The sequence below is a fragment of the Rhinoraja longicauda genome, chromosome 14 (assembly GCF_053455715.1).
Source record: "Rhinoraja longicauda isolate Sanriku21f chromosome 14, sRhiLon1.1, whole genome shotgun sequence".
In the NCBI taxonomy this organism is placed as follows: domain Eukaryota; kingdom Metazoa; phylum Chordata; class Chondrichthyes; order Rajiformes; family Arhynchobatidae; genus Rhinoraja; species Rhinoraja longicauda.
In genome coordinates this window covers 17,834,853-17,852,619 of record NC_135966.1, presented here as the reverse complement: position 1 = coordinate 17,852,619, position 17,767 = coordinate 17,834,853, and the positions used below count along the sequence as shown (strand labels likewise).

Below are 17,767 nucleotides of genomic sequence, written 5' to 3'. Positions count from 1 at the left end.
GGCCTAATCCTGCTCCTGTAACTTCTGAACTTATGAAAGTTGTTAAATACTAGGTCAGGTTTTCGGGCAGTGTTCCCAAATTCCTCCTCCTTAAGGTAAATCTTAACTTTCTGCCTCTGTATTCCATTTTAACCTGGCAAGCATACAAGAGGCATTTGGTTCCATGGTGGTGAATATTATTTGACAGAGTACTAGCTGGAAGATTTTCCAGTTCCATATAGACTTGAAAGTAAAAAGCCCAGAAGATGAATCAGAAATATTGCATTAATCAAAAAGGTAGTTACTTAAAGCAGACCATTTAAACCAAATAACATGTAATTTATTTATAGCAGTGAATTAGAAATACCCAGATATGTTTAAACCCTATGTAGTCACCAGGAAACTGAGAGAATTAGATTAGTTATCCATTCAACACCCCACTTAAGTTGATACAGTAAATAATAAATAGGTATCTGGGAGAAGGGAAGAGATAATTGGCTCAAAATAAGACAGAGGTTAGGCATTAGAGAAATTAATAGAGATACATGTACAAATGAACTGAGATTAAATGGGTGACAAGGTGGCACAGCGGTAAAGCTGCTGCCTTATAGCGCTTTCAGTGCTAGAGACCTGGGTTCAATGCTGGCTACGAGTGCTTGTCTGTACGGAGCTGGTACGTTCTTCCCGTGACCTGCGAGGGTTTCCTCCGAGGACTTTGCCTTCCACACTCCAAAGATGTACCGGTATGTAGGTAAATTGGCTTGGTATAAATGTAAAAATTGTACCTAGTGGAGGATGGCGTTAATGTGTGGAGATCGCTGGCCGGTGCAGACTCGGTGGTCCAAAGGGCCTGTTTCCGCACTGTCTCTAAACTAAAGTGTGATGAAATCAATTTGAAGCTGGGTAAGTATGCATTGAGATCCATAAATGAAAAGTCAAGACAAATTCAGCATAGCAATTGTGAGTTACAAATCTAATTTGTCTCTGAAACACATGTTTTAACCTCCTGTCTCCCAGCTTTCTCCTCTCCACCCCCCCCCCCCCCCCCCCCCCCCCCGCACAATCAGTCTGAAAAAGTGTCCTGGCCCAAAACATCACCCATCCATGTTCTCCAGAGATGCTGCCAGAACTGCTTAGTTACTCCAGCACCTAGTTGGCCCTTTTTTCCTTACAATCAGCATGTACAGTTGCTTGTTTTGACACCTTGATTCTCTCACTGCCTGGCACTCCCTTGTAGGTAGATCTCCCTTTAAATAGTTATCAACCCAGTATCCAACTACCCTCAAGTTGAAATGTCCTCAGGTGTCTCCAGTAACTCCTTCCTGAACAACAAATGCCTGTCAAACAGCCACCCATTATAACCACAAGTTCCCACAACCCCTTTGCTCTACCCTGACCACCAATCCCATTGGAGCAAGCCCAACCTAATGTCCTCTCTGACTGACCCTTCTTCAATTTCTCTTGAGGTGGAGGAATAATTACTCAGATCCCCATAGTCACACTTCCACATTTTATTTCATTTCCCTTCTTTTCAATCCCGCGGTCACCTGTTTTCACTACGTATGCTCTTTGTAATCACCTCATCTGCCTGCTCTGCCAACATCATGGATCCTAGGACTTGTACAGAGTCCCACTGGTCGTCAATATTCACTAAGGCCCCGACAGTTCATTCTGCACGTCTTACCCTTATTAGTCCTAGCAAAGTGCATTACTTCACACATCAGAATTAAATCCTATCTGCCATTTTTCTGACTATTTGAACATCTGATCAATATCTTCCTGTAGGCTATGATTATCCTCTGCACTGCAAACAACAATAATTTCACATTTCAATAACAAAATTCATGTAATCTTCAACATCACTTATCATACCACCTATTCTCACACCAAAATCGTTAAATTATGTATAAAACACTGAGGTCAGATAGCTGGAAGCATTTCCTCTAAGCAGAGTCACGTCAAACCAAAGGGCAGAAGGTTTAGTGGGAGTCCGAGGCAGAGTTTTTTTTCTTCTACCTCATGGGTGGTTGAAATCTGGAATGTACAGCTAGAGGAGGTGATGGAGGCAAACAGTGCTCAGAATATTTAAAATTGAGAGGCAGCTTGGTTTGGAAACAGCTCTATCCAAGACCGCTAGAAATTGCAGGGAATTGTGGATGCATCCCAGATCATCACACAAAGCTACCTCACTTCTATCAACCCATTTATACGTCATGCTGCCTCGGCAAGGCCAGCAGCATAACCAAGGATGTCGCACCCTGGCCACTCCCTCTTCACCTCTCTCCCACCGGGCAAAAAGGTATAGAAGTGAGAAAACGCACACCTCCAGATTCAGGGACAGTTTCTTCCCAGCTGTTATCAGGCAACTGAATCATCCGACCACAACCAGAGAGCAGTACTGAACTGCTATTTACATTTTGGTGACACTCGGACCACCCTTGATCGGACTTTCCTAGTTTTACCTTGGAAACATTATTTCCTTATCAAGTATATATACATTGTAAATAGCTCGATTGTAATCATGTATTATCTTTCTGCTGACTGGATAGCAGGCAACAAAAGCTTTTCACTGTACCTCAGTACACGTGACAATAAACCAACTACTAACCAACTAGCATTTGACTCACTGAGTTACTGATAAATGGGATTAGTGTACAGTAGATGAGCATTTAATGATTGGCATGGATACAATAGCCTAGAGGCTTTCTTTGCTATATCATTCTAAGACGATGACAATAACCTAAATTTGATGACAATTAGCTGGGAGGTTGGAAGAATTATGCAAAAAGGGTGTGGATAAAATATGTGAGCTGAGCAAAATTAGACTGAAGAACTAAGTTTTGGACATCTGCAGGGATAATGATGGTAATTCAAGTTTAAACTATACGAAGGGGGAAACTGATGAATAACGGAATTTATAGTTCCAGGAGGATGAGTCATTCAACTTTGGCTCAGAGGCATAAACCAGTAACTGCATGCAGGACGATTTATTCACAAAATGCTGGAGTAACTCAGCAGGTCAGGCAGCATCTCGGGAGAGAAGGAATGGGTGACGTTTCGGGTCGAGACCCTTCTTCAGACTGATGTCGGGGGTGGGACAAAGGAAGGATATAGGTGGAGACAGGAAGATAGAGGGAGATCTGGGAAGGAGGAGGGGAAGGGAGGGACAGAGGAGCTATCTGAAGTTGGAGAAGTCGACGTTCATACCACCGGGCCGCAAACTGCCCAGGCGAAATATGAGGCATACCACCGGGCCATGCAGGACTATCAGCATTCGAGATTTTGAATACAAAGGCAAAAGCAGTTAAGTGCAACTGTGTAGATAAGTGGTCTGAGCAAATTAAGAATATTAAATTAAATGTTGGCATCCGATAATCAGCAGCACATGTTGGTTTAGACAAAATAAACTTGCCAGAATGATGTCTCGAAATAATGAATGAATTATGAGGAAATATTAGATATAAACTAGGTTGTACTACCTGGAATAGCAGTAGGGCAGCACAGTGACACAGCGGTAGTTATAAGAAAATAACTGCAGATGCTGGTACAAATCGATTTATTCACAAAATGCTGGAGTAACTCAGCAGTTCAGGCAGCATCTCGGGGGAGAAGGAATGGGTGACGTTTCGGGTCGAGACCCTTCTTCAGACTGAAGAAGGGTCTCGACCCGAAACGTCACCCATTCCTTCTCCCCCGAGATGCTGCCTGACCTGCTGAGTTACTCCAGCATTTTGTGAATACAGCGGTAGAGTTGCTGCCTTACAGCACCAGAGATCTGAGTTTGATCCCGACTACCGGTGCTGCCTGCATGGAGTTTGTATGTTCTCCATGTGACCGTGTGGGTTTTCTCTGGCTGCTGCCGTTTCTTCCCAAACTCCAAAATGCGTACGGGTTTGTAGGTCAATTGGCTTTGGTAAAATTTGTAAAATTGTCACTAGTGTAGATAGTGCTGTTGTGATCGCTGGTCGGCGATGACTGTTGGCCAAAGGGCATATTTCCGCACTGTATCTCTAAAGTAAAGTACATCCAAAATTAAGCAGATTGGGATGTTGACAATGATGAACAAGAACAGATGTGAAAATCTAAAACAAGGGATATAACCTAGAAAAAAACCAAATTGCTGGAGTAACTCAGCAGGTCAGGCAGCATCCTTGGAGAAGATGGATAGATGATGTATTGGGTCGAGACCCTAAATTAGAGTTCAAATGAAACTTAAAAACAACAAATTCAAGAAAAAAATCATCATATTTAGAGAACGAAACTGCACCAGAAAACCACATTAAGGATTTGATATTTGAAAGAAAGATTAACCAAGGGTCTTTGGATATGAAGGACAGGTAGGGATATGAATCAGGTGTGGACGAATGAGATTAGTTTAACTTGGCATCATGTATAGAATAGATATGATGGGCTGAAGAGCCTGTTCCTATGCTGTATTTTGCTACAATGTTCTGATTTCTGAAATGTGCATTCAAATAATCCAATAAAACCAATTCTCAAAATACCATAGAACAGAAGTTGCAAGAGTTGCTGAAAATAAATTGTTTTGCATTAATATTCTCTTTCTCTTTCTCTCTATTAAATTTCTAATTAAAACATGTAAACGCAATGCCAGCATTTATTTCAAGTGGGCTAGAATCCAAAAGCAGGGATGTAATGCTGAGGCTCTATAAGGCATTTGGGATATTGCGAGCAATTTTGGGCACCACATCTGAGGATGGATGTGCTGGCTCTGGAGAGGGTCCAGAGGAGGTTTACAAGAATGATCCCAGGAATGAGTGGGTTAACATATGATGAGCGTTTGACGGAACTGGGCCTGTACTCGCTGGAATTTAGAAGTATGAGAGGGGACCTCATTGAAACTTACCGAATAGTGAAAGGCTTGAATAGAGTGGATGTGGAGAGGATGTTACCAATAGTGCGAGAATCTAGGACCACGGGTCATTGCCTCAGAATTAAAGGGCGTTCCTTTAGGACGGAGATGAGGAGACATTTCTTTAGTCAGAGGGTGGTGAATCTGTGGCATTCTTTGCCACAGAAGGCTGTGGAGGCCGTCAATGGATATTTTTAAGGCAGTGATTGATAGATTTTTGATTAGTACAGATGTTAAGTGTTATGGGGAGAAGGCAGGAGAATGGGCTTAGGAGGGAGAGATAGATCAGCCAGGGCAGAAGACGTTTCCAGTCCGAGTGGCGGACCTGTTGGCAAGGATACTCGACAGGGGAGACCGAAGTCAGGAAGAGCCATAGTGGTCGGTGACTCCATAGTCCGAGGGACGGACAGAAGATTCTGTGGCAGCAGGAGGGACTTGAGGATGGTCTGTTGCCTCCCTGGTGCCAGGGTTCAACACATCACGGACCGGCTTCAGAAAATCCTAGTGAGGGAAGGCGATCAACCTGAAGTCGTTGTGCACGTGGGCACGAATGACGTCGGGCGGAAGAGGAAGGAGGTGCTACAGCGGGAGTTTAGAGAGTTGGGAAAAACACTGAGAAGTAGGACGTCGAAGGTGGTTATCTCTGGACTGCTACCGGTACCTCGTGCTGGTGAGGCCAGGAACAGAGAGATAGAGGGTATGAATTTATGGCTGAGGGGCTGGTGCAGAGAGCAGGGATTTAGATTTCTGGACCACTGGGATCTCTTCTGGGCTAGGGGTGACTTGTACAAAAGGGACGGGTTACATCTTAACAGCAGGGGGACAAACATTCTGGCAGGCAGGTTTGCTAGTGTGACACCTGTGGCTTTAAACTAAGTAGTGGGGGGGACGGGTTAACAAATTGTGAATATGAAGATGAGGTAAAAGGGAATACAGGAGATATTGCAAAAGACTCTCGGAAGAATGGGAACAGAAGTTCTAGAGGGGAAAAGAAATTTAGGGCAGGGCCCATTGTGACCGATGTGAGAGGGGAGGTAAATACAGAAGTTAAAGTGTTGTACTTAAATGCGCGTAGTATAAAAAATAAAGTGGATGAGCTTGAGGCTCAGTTAGTCATGGGCAAGTATGATGTTGTAGGGATCACTGAGACATGGCTACAAGAGGACCAGGGCTGGGAACTGAATATTCAGGGGTACACAACGTATAGAAAAGACAGACAGGTGGGCAGAGGGGGTGGGGTTGCTCTGATGGTAAGGAATGATATTCATTCCCTTGCAAGGGGTGACATAGAATCAGGAGATGTTGAATCAGTATGGATAGAAATGGGAAATTGTAAGGGTAAAAAGACCCTAATGGGAGTTATCTATAGGCCCCCAAACAGTAGCCTCGACATAGGGTGCAAGTTGAATCAGGAGATAAAATTAGCGTGTCAAAAATGTAATGCTACGGTGGTTATGGGAGATTTCAACATGCAGGTAGACTGGGAAAATCAGGTTGGAAATGGACCCCAGGAAAGAGAGTTTGTAGATTGTCTTCGAGATGGATTCTTAGAACAGCTTGTACTGGAGCCTACCAGGGAGAAGGCAATTCTGGATTTAGTGTTGTGTAATGATCCTGATCTGATAAGGGGACTAGAGGTAAAAGAGCCATTAGGAGGCAGTGATCACAACATGATACGTTTTACTCTGCAAATGGAAAGGCAGAAGGGAAAATCGGAAGTGTCGGTATTACAGTATAGCAAAGGGGATTACAGAGGCATGAGGCAGGAGCTGGCCAAAATTGACTGGAAGGAGGCCCTAGCAGGGAAGACGGTAGAACAGCAATGGCAGGTATTCCTGGGAATAATGCAGAGGTTGCAGGATCAATTTATTCCAAAGAGATGGAAAGACTCTAAGGGGAGTAAGAGACACCTGTGGCTGACAAGGGAAGTCAGGGACAGCATAAAAATTAAGGAGAGGAAGTATAACATAGCAAAGAAGAGTGGGAAGACAGAGGATTGGGACTCTTTTAAAGAGCAACAAAAGTTACTAAAAAGGCAATACGGGGAGAAAAGATGAGGTACGAGGGTAAACTAGCCAATAATATAAAGGAGGATAGCAAAAGTTTTTTTAGGTACGTGAAGAGGAAAAAAATAGTCAAGGCAAATGTGGGTCCCTTGAAGACAGAAGCAGGGGAATTTATTATGGGGAACAAAGAAATGGCAGACGAATTAAACCGTTACTTTGGATCTGTCTTCACTGAGGAAGATACACACAATCTCCCAAATGTTCTAGGGGCCGGAGAACCTAGGGTGATGGAGGAACTGAAGGAAATCCACATTAGGCAGGAAATGGTTTTGGGTAGACTGATGGGACTGAAGGCTGATAAATCCCCAGGGCCTGATGGTCTGCATCCCAGGGTACTTAAGGAGGTGGCTCTAGAAATAGTGGAAGCATTGGAGATCATTTTTCAATGTTCTATAGATTCAGGATCAGTTCCTGTGGATTGGAGGATAGCAAATGTTATCCCACTTTTTAAGAAAGGAGGGAGAGAGAAAATGGGTAATTATAGACCAGTTAGTCTGACATCAGTGGTGGGGAAGATGCTGGAGTCAATTATAAAAGACAAAATTGCTGAGCATTTGGATAGCAGTAACAGGATCATTCCGAGTCAGCATGGATTTACGAAGGGGAAATCATGCTTGACAAATCTACTGGAATTTTTTGAGGATGTAACTAGGAAAATTGACAGGGGAGAGTCGGTGGATGTGGTGTACCTCGACTTTCAGAAAGCCTTCGACAAGGTCCCACATAGGAGATTAGTGGGCAAAATTAGGGCACATGGTATTGGGGGTAGGGTACTGACATGGATAGAAAATTGGTTGACAGACAGAAAGCAAAGAGTGGGGATAAATGGGTCCCTTTCGGAATGGCAGGCAGTGACCAGTGGGGTACCGCAAGGTTCGGTGCTGGGACCCCAGCTATTTACGATATACATTAATGACTTAGACGAAGGGATTAAAAGTACCATTAGCAAATTTGCAGATGATACTAAACTGGGGGGTAGTGTGAATTGTGAGGAAGATGCAATAAGGCTGCAGGGTGACCTGGACAGGTTGTGTGAGTGGGCGGATACATGGCAGATGCAGTTTAATGTAGATAAGTGTGAGGTTATTCACTTTGGAAGTAAGAATAGAAAGGCAGATTATTATCTGAATGGTGTCAAGTTAGGAGGAGGGGGAGTTCAACGAGATCTGGGTGTCCTAGTGCATCAGTCAATGAAAGGAAGCATGCAGGTACAGCAGGCAGTGAAGAAAGCCAATGGAATGTTGGCCTTCGTAACAAGAGGAGTTGAGTATAGGAGCAAAGAGGTCCTTCTACAGTTGTACCGGGCCCTGGTGAGACCGCACCTGGAGTACTGTGTGCAGTTTTGGTCTCCAAATTTGAGGAAGGATATTCTTGCTATGGAGGGCGTGCAGCGTAGGTTCACTAGGTTAATTCCCGGAATGGCGGGACTGTCGTATGTTGAAAGGCTGGAGCGATTGGGCTTGTATACACTGGAATTTAGAAGGATGAGGGGGGATCTTATTGAAACATATAAGATAATTAGGGGATTGGACACATTAGAGGCAGGAAACATGTTCCCAATGTTGGGGGAGTCCAGAACAAGGGGCCACAGTTTAAGAATAAGGGGTGGGCCATTTAGAACGGAGATGAGGAAGAACTTTTTCAGTCAGAGAGTGGTGAAGGTGTGGAATTCTCTGCCTCAGAAGGCAGTGGAGGCCAGTTCGTTGGATGCTTTCAAGAGAGAGCTGGATAGAGCTCTTAAGGATAGTGGAGTGAGGGGGTATGGGGAGAAGGCAGGAACGGGGTACTGATTGAGAGTGATCAGCCATGATCGCATTGAATGGCGGTGCTGGCTCGAAGGGCTGAATGGCCTACTCCTGCACCTATTGTCTATTGTCTATTGATTGAATAGCGGAGTAGACTTGATGGGCTGAATGGCCTAATTCTGCTCATATCACATGACCTTATGGCCAAGCAACTTCACAAAATAAAAAGGTGCATGGAAGTGTAGGCACATGCTTATGCATGTGTCACAACAAAAAAATATTTTTAGAAATTCTTATCACCTGCTAATCATTTTATAATGTGGCATAGAAACATTTATTTCATTCTGTGTAGGATTATAATTATGTCATCATTTCATAAAATAGTCAATTCATAGATTGAAAGGAGCAATGGTTGCGGAAGGGATATCAACAGGGGATATGTAAAATTCGGGTTTCTTTGTCATTCATATGGTTGAGGCAGATCCCTGTGTAAAGCACTTCCCAAAGGCAATTTGCCGATAAGAAGCTGTGAAAATCATTATTACTGCAGATTATTCTAAAAGTGCCTGAAACCTTTTGAAGGGGAGTTTAAAAAAATAATCTGCTGCCAAAATAGGGAGGCAACCCCATGGAGACACAGAAGCTGTGTGCATCAGAACCTCTGGTAATGCTTAGAGACTTCTTGATTCAACTCTTGGAACTGTTCTGGAACATCCACAATAGAAACGATGCAGAGTGTGGGTTCCCAAGACAAGGTATGAAGCAGGCATTAGTTTTAGTTGTAGAGATACAGCGCGGAAACAGTCCCTTTGGACCACTGAGTCCATGCCAACCAGCGATCCCCGCACACTCGCACTATCCCACACACACTAGGGACAATTTACAATAAACCAAGCCAATTAACCGACAAACCTATACGTCTTTGCAGTGTGGGAGGAAACCGGAGATCCAGGAGAAAACCCACGCAGGTCACGGGGAGAACGTAAAAACTCCGTACAGACAGCCCCTAGTTAGGATCAAACTCGGTTCTCTGGCGCTCGTAAGGCAGCAACTCTACTGCTGTGCCACCGTGCCACCGAGTTTTGCCCCAGTCCCCAAACAACAAGGCTTCAACTGTCCCTCCAATAAGAAAGATCACTGAGCAGAAAGGTTTAATAGATTTATAAAGCAACTTAAAATGACATCAGAATACAGGATATTGGCCATTATTAGACAGTTGTATATTAAGAGAACAGAAAGTCTTGTGATTTTTGAAGCCAGCTGCAATGTATGGAAGGATCCTGCAAAGTGCTGAGGTGCATTCAATAGTCTCAATTACTTGGATGATGATTGTAATCCTTGTATATCCCACGACCCTTTTCTTACCAGTTATTTGTGGAGAAAAAGTGATGAAAACTTCGCCCACATCAAACAGGATAATAGCCAGAGGTTGAATGAAAGCATGAAAGCAAAGCATATGAAATTACTTATATGCTTGGTGAATTTTGTGAGATGTAGATGCATTCATTGAAGGTCGAGCAATTAATTGTTTGGTAATTCTGCTCAAAAACCATGTTATAGGTTATCCAGGGAAGCAAAGCCATTCATGCACCATTTCTCACTTCAGTTCTGGACATGAAAATCCTTTCAGAAGCATAATAAAAATCATTTCAAACATGCCTCCTTCCATTTTCTCTCTTCATCTGGAACTAATAACTGTCCTTTACTTTTTAGAGTAGATTTCTAGAAAGAAGCCCAGTTGCAGCTCTATTGTAAAAAGCGAAAGCAGTCACGTGAGCATGTAAATGGAACATCATCACTCGTATGACATATTCATAAGTGGCGATGCAATTAATCATCAATAAAGCAGGTAGCAGATGCTCTAAAGCTCTCACTCTCTCTTAATGCTTATCTTCCCTCGAATAATGTATACACAGTTTCTTTAGTATTCCCTTGGGACTGAGCACAATTAACATTCCCGCTGGGAAAGCATCCAAAGAAATTGATGAGACCAATGTATTAATCTCAGCCTCTCCCGCAAATGAAGCAGGCCGTGGCTAATAGGTGGTTTGTAAAGTGGACCACTCCTTTCACAATTCACACAATATCACTGTGTGTTTCCAATGTAGAGCCTTCAGGTTCTCAAAATGTTGCTGGATGCTCCCTCTTCATTTTCAGCCGTCATGGCTCAGAAATTCCCATGGATTCAGTCAGAATGGTGCATTTCTTAAAGGAGGCTTTGAACAAATCCTTGATATTGATTTTTCCTTGTCCAACTGGTTATATAATCCCATGGCCGAGCTTCAAATAGAATGTCCATTTCCAAAATTCTAGTATCGGACATGTTAACTGGGAATGCTGGCACTTAAAAGGGGTTTGACGTTGATTTGCTTATCCGTCCAATGAAATTGGAAGATTTTGTGAAGATAACATTAATGATCTTTTTCCAGTACCTTGGGATGGTTGCAGTAGGTAAGATAGATCTTATAAGGATAAAAGAAAGACAGGGATCAAGGCAGCCACAAGTTTTGTCTCAGATCAAAAAGGTTATGATCTTCAAATACCATTTCCTTCTGACTGTATTGGTTACCAAGAGATCTCCCTGCCATCTGGCACACAAACCTTTGTGAAGATTCTCCACAACGGCTCCTTCCATTTGGCTCAATCACAGTGTGCAATCTGTTCTAAATTATATAATCATCACTGTGTGATAATTCCAACATTTAAAAAAAACTACAGGAAGAAGCACCATTCACTGTATCTGGCCTTCTTCTACATCACCAATCAACTGACAGGTGAAGATAGACGAAATGCTGGAGTAACTCGGCAGGACAGGCGGCATCTCTGGATAGAAGGAATGGGCGATGTTACAGGTTGTGACCCTTCTTCACACTGAACCCATTCCTTCTCTCCAGAGATGCTGCTTGTCCCGCTGAGTTACTCCAGCAATTTGTATCTATCTTCGGTGTAGAGCAGCCTCTGCATTTCCGTCCTACACATTTGACGTGAATACCCTCCTCAGGTTTGGCTGCTGACAGAAACATGTCTCCATCCTATGCTTGCTCTGCGAGCTAATCATAACGTTGAGCAATGAGTGTATAACAGATGCAACCTCCATTAAGAGCGCATCATTGCCCAGTATTTCTCTACATCTTTCTTACCATAATGTTGCATCTCATGTCCAAAAGAATTCCTGCAGGAGTGGTGGTGATTAAAAAAAATATTGGGACATTGTTCAGGCTATCCAGGGTTAGTGAAATCTTAGTAGTCATGGTGTAGAGTGCAGAGAATGATTTTGCGCTGACACACATTCAGTGGCCGCACTCCAACCATTTTCTGCACCACACTGAACGCCAACAAAATTTTTTTTTTCCACATTAAGACTCTCCCAAGGAAACACAGACCACTTCTCATGCCTCAAAACCCATCTCGCAAAAGGAATGAAAACCAATTAAATTCACCACCAACTTCAGTGCAGGGCACCATCTCTCAATGGACCACAACCAGTGATGAAGATAAAAGAATAGAAGGTGCATTTTTCAGATCTCCCAGGACCTTGCAGGGAGACAGCGATCTGATATTAACTACTCAGATTGTGACATTTATAAAGCATCAGCAATCAGTGGCATTGTGAGACAAGAGAATTAAACACAGGAGACTTGAACATAGTGCAGAGAAGACTTCAATGCAGAGTGACACTGACAATGCAGGACACAAGTCAAAAATTGTAAATCGGAGTGGATATATAGGCAGTTTAAGAGTGCTCATCTTTCATTGTGCAAATGGGAAGAGTTTTTTCTTTGCAAATAAAAGCCTGCATGTTGAAGTTCACATTAAAAATGCACTGGCAGAAGATTCTGCCCTGACAGTAAGCAGGAAGACTTTCCATGTGCACCGGAGGTATTTACTGACGTTGTACAAATATTGAAGGATTATTTCAAGTACAGCCCCTTGAAATTGTGAAGATTTAGAATTTAAAAAGAAAAGGAGGAGAACAAAAATGTAGAAATTATATTATTATATTGAATGATCTGTGAAGGGCACTGCGAGTTTTGTGAATCATAAGGGATACATTTGTGTTGGATTTAAATGAGGAAATTCAAATAAAATGCATGGCATGCCATCAAGATGAAGAGTTTAAATTGCTAATCAGTAGTGGCTGACTGCATGACATGAAGCAAAGACTGACAAAGGAAGAAGGATCAATTGGGCAGATGCTTTTACTGATCAAACACATGTTTTATCAAGGCTGCTATTTACAATCTCAGTTGCAGAAATCACAGAGTCAACAACAGATACAAGAGACACAAGAGACTGCAGATGCCGGAACCTTGAGCAAAAAAAATAGACTATCTGCGAGGGGGAATCAATGGGTTAGGCAGCGTCAAGTCAAATGAAACAAGTCTTTGAGCAAATTCCAAGAGATTACACTGATTACACTAAGGGTCTGAACATGATTTGCAACAATTCTGCAATAGAAGATACCCATCAACTATTAATCAAGGATGATTGGCATGAGGACATGAAATGGTCAAATTCATGACCAGAGAAATGGAATCCAAAAACAAATAATGCAGGCGGTGGAAATCTGGTGAAAACCAGAAAATTCTGGTGAAAACCAGAAAACCAAAGAGACTTAGCTGATCAGGTTGTTGTAGCAGGCTGCAATTCTCAAGACTATAACCGCAATGTAAAATTTCCCATTTCTACAAAATCACTACATGCATTTATTCGAATCCAACGACATCACACACACACCTCGATCTTGAATTTCCAGTGCCCCCAAAAAACAAAATTCAATGTGGTTTCAAATTTCAGCCCCCAGTGCAAACTTCAGTTCCCCCGAGGCCAAACTAAAGGGATCCATATTACACATAGACACACGGCAGTGTATTGCCTTGGTAAGGAGTCCAATTCAACCATTCCATTCACAGAAGAGCTTTAGAAGCAAAGCTCAGGGTGTGTTCCCTCAGAGTGTCTTTACCTCATGCTCCACAAAGCTCTATTCCAGTAAAAAAAAACACCCCGGACTTATTTAGCTTATACCAACTTTTCATTGACACAACTGGGATACTCAATAACTACATTTGTTGGGGCCCTGCAAGCACAACCATCTGCGTCTTGGGTCTTCCTGTTGCAAGTTTAAATGAGCATTTTATTACCTAGCTTAAACATTTTCCACAGCCCGTCCACTCTTTAACTCCTGAAGGAATCCTCCAGTACATGAAATTGAGTTGAAATTTTAATGAGGAGAGAGAGCTGGATAACATGTCTTTACCTGGTTACAATTATAATCCTCTGGTGAACGGCTAAGTCAGTATTAATGACACTCTGCAGAACACACAATGGTTTTCTCCCCTTTCTTGCTCTTCAGTCTGGGAATACATGACCAATGGCAGAAAATTCAAGTGGAGGAGAGAACTCAAATGTCTAAAAGCATGAGACATTATAAGTAGCAAGTGTCACTTCAATTTACTTCGATTGCTTCCAGTTCCAAAGATAAGAGAAATTAAGCCGACTGCAGTTACTGAATAAAATTACCAGTCTCTCTTCCTCTGTACATTTAATATCAATAATTAAAAATGCCAAGGGGAAAAAGTGATTTTGTGTGGCGTGTAACATAAGAAATCTGTATCAAAACAATGATGTGAGCAGAGAGAAGAATTTTTATTTCTCCCCTCGTGTAATTTAGGAAAGCAAAGGTTTTTATTAATATATGGTTAGGCTGCAGCAATGTAACAATTAAGCCAAGGAGGGAGATAACAAGATTAGTTACTAAATCCTTGAATAAAAGAGACAGGTTTTAAGATTCTTATAAAATGGAGCTGGTGTGCAAAGGCAGAGGTTTAAGATGAAGATTTCAGATCTTGAAATCCCAGAATGCAAATGAAATAGAGGATAAAAAAACAAAGTTTTTGATGAATGTAGGACTGGAGTATCTTAGAGAGCTGGGGTCACAGGGCCATGGAGGGATTAAAAAAATTGCAATGATACAAATTAATAACATTTTGGCAAGTTAACAAGTTAACGCAAGTCAGTTGATCGGGAAAGATTTGTGATTGATACTTTGAAGTTAGAACAAGAGTAGTAGGATGTTTTATCATTTGAAGTTACTGGAGAGTGGTAGATTGCAAGCAGCAAGAAAGCATTACAGATAGCAGAAAGACAGATGAGGGTTTCAGGAATGAGGCAAGGGTTGAGATGAACAAAAGATGGGTCTGGGTCAGAAAATCAACTGAAATCAAACAGGATTCCAACATTGCATTTAGACCACCAGGGAAGTGGAAACCAAATTGTAGGCAGGAGAGCAGAACCTGTGACAGCACCCAAACATCCTTGAGCTCCTCTGTCAAGCTTCTCAAGTTTGCGGATGACACAACCCTGATTGGACTGATCCAGGATGGGGAGAAATCTGCCTACAGACAGGACGTGACACAGCTGTCCTCCCGGTGCCTTCGCAACAACCTGGAGCTCAATGCTCTTAAGACAGTGGGATTGATTGTGAACTTTAGGAGAGCCCCCCCTCCCCTCCCACCACTCACCATCAACAGCACCACAGTCACGTCTGTGGAGTCATTTAAGTTCCTTGGAACCATCATTTCCAGGGACCTTAAATGGGAGGCCACCATCGACTCCACAGTCAAAAAGGCCCGTAAGAGGACATAGTTCCAGTGGCAACTGAGAAAACATAATCTGCCACAGGCAATGATGGTCTAGTTTTACACTGCCATCATAGAGTCTGTCCTCACCTTCTCCATCATGGTCTGGTTTGGCTCAGCCACCACGCATGACATCCGCATCGTTCGATCAGCCGAGAAGGTTCTTGGCTGCAACCTTCCCCCCATCGATGAACTGTACACGGCAAGGGCCAGGAAGTGAGCGGGTAAGATCATCTCTGACCTCTCTCACCCTGGCCACAAACTCTTTGAAGCACTTCCCTCTGGGAGGCGACTCCGAACTGTCAAAGCAGCCACAGCCAGACATAAAAACAGCTTCTTTCCACGAGCAGTAGCTCTATTCAACAACCAAAAGTCTGTAGCCTCCTTTTGTTCTGGTATTTTGTTTCATTCTTCACATGTGTAAATTATAATGTTTTATTCTTAATTGTTTACTGTTTGTCATGCTGCTACTTGCGAGCAAAGCACCTTGTATGTTTTCATACTTGGCCAATAAGATTTATTCAATTTATTTCAATTCAATTCCAATGTTCAAAAGGAGGGAATTGAGGTACAAGAATGGTATGATGCTGGACAATCAGCCTGGAAACACAGAACAGTGGAGAGATGTTGGTGAAGTAGAGCTGATTGTCATCAGTTTACAAATGGAGTTTAACTGTTTGCAAGGAGCAACATGCTGTCGGGAAATAGGTGTCTAAACTGGGATGAATGCAAGGTTGAGATAATTGCACATGCGATTGAATTAAATGGAATTGAATACTTTATTGTCACATGTTGCAAATTGCCCCCCCCCCTTTGTTCTTCCTCCCCCTCCCTCATGGCGGTCCCCCCACGCCAGGTCCCTCCATTGTCTATTGGTCTTCCCCCTCCCTCATGGCAGTCCCACCACGCTCATCCTCCTTTGTCTATTGGTCTTCCCCCTCCCTCATGGCGGTCCCCCCACGCCAGGTCCTCCATTGTCTATTGGTCTTCCCCCTCCCTCATGGCAGTCCCACCACGCCCATCCTCCTTTGTCTATTGTTCTTCCCCCTCCCTCATGGTGGTCCCCCCACGCCAGGTCCTCCATTGTCTATTGGTCTTCCCCCTCCCTCATGGCAGTCCCACCACGCCCGTCCTCCTTTGTTCCTTCCCTCGGCAGCGGCGTCCTCACTTCCGTGTTTCCGTCCCCGTTCGGCACCTTCATCGACCGCCGCACCGACCTCTCCACTAACGCTGCCGGGTCCTCTTCGGACGCCTCCATGGCCCAGACCCAGGGCCCAGCCGTGGGCTCCACCGACCCGAGGCCGTTGGCCGCAGGCTTCGTCGACCCGCGAGGCTCCACCTCCGACCTGCGAGGCCCAGGGTCCGACCATCGAAGCACCACCTCCGACTCGCGAGACTCCGGCCTCGGCTTCTCAGCGGCACCCCCGGAAGGCACCTGCCGCAGCAGCACCTCCAGAAGGCGATGTTATTACTATGACATTGCCTACAATACAATGGTTTTACTTGTTCTGGCAGTCTACATTTCTCACGACTATAACTGTAATGTAAAATTTTCCATACCTACAAAGTCACGACATGCATTTGTTCAAATCCAACATCATCATACACACTTCTTACTTGAATTTACCGTGGCCCCAAAGGCTTCACAACAAACATCATTGAGGTTTCAGATTTCAGCCCACACCGCAAACCTCAGTTCTGCCAGAGGCCAAACCAAAGGGATCCATGTTACACAGCACGTTAATCGCAGCAGTGTATTGACTTGGTAAGAAGTCCAATTCAACAATTCCATCCACAGAAGAGCTTTAGAAGCAAAGCTCAGAGTGTGTTGCCTCAGAGTATCTTTACATCATGCTCCTCAAAGTCTAACTCCAGTGAAAACACCCCTGGCTTACTTAGCTCACAACAATTTTTCATTGAGAACACTGCAGAGGAAAGAAGAGCCATCAATGGAAATTAATTTGATATGACTGATTAGGTTATGGCAAACAATGGCATTCTGACTCATTGGGCAATGGCAGAGAGGAATTGAAGGATGGGGTGATCAAGTTGTAGCGATTTCAAATTAAGAAAATATATAGTTTAGTATAAAAAAAGTTCCAATGTTTACCCTTCACAATAGTTGCAAATGAAGACAAATAGGCAGCTTACGGTCAAACAAAAATAACACTTTTAATTAAGATCTGGAAGACTAAACAATTACTTGGAGGCTATTACAGAGAGATAATTTAAAGGTTAAAGGTTCACATCCATTCCATTGAGAAGGAAGTATATATTCAAAACCATTGATTTTATTAAACAAAGTGGAAGCTGGCAGTTCAATCATTAATTTCATCCAAATGTTAAAATGCCCTGACTAAAATTTTAAAAAGGTAACACCCAATTTATTTCAACAATTCATCCATTTCCAGTTCAAAATTTCCATCAAGACTAAAAGGAAAATAAGTCCATAATTAAAATCCACCT

The 17,767-nt window shown here is 43.2% G+C and overlaps 1 protein-coding gene across 2 annotated transcripts in view; it reads right to left on the bottom strand.

Moving 5' to 3' along the window:
* Window positions 1-17,767, bottom strand: part of LOC144600103 (glutamate receptor ionotropic, delta-2-like) — a 361,426-nt gene that overhangs the window by 295,196 nt on the left and 48,463 nt on the right. The window lies entirely within an intron of this gene.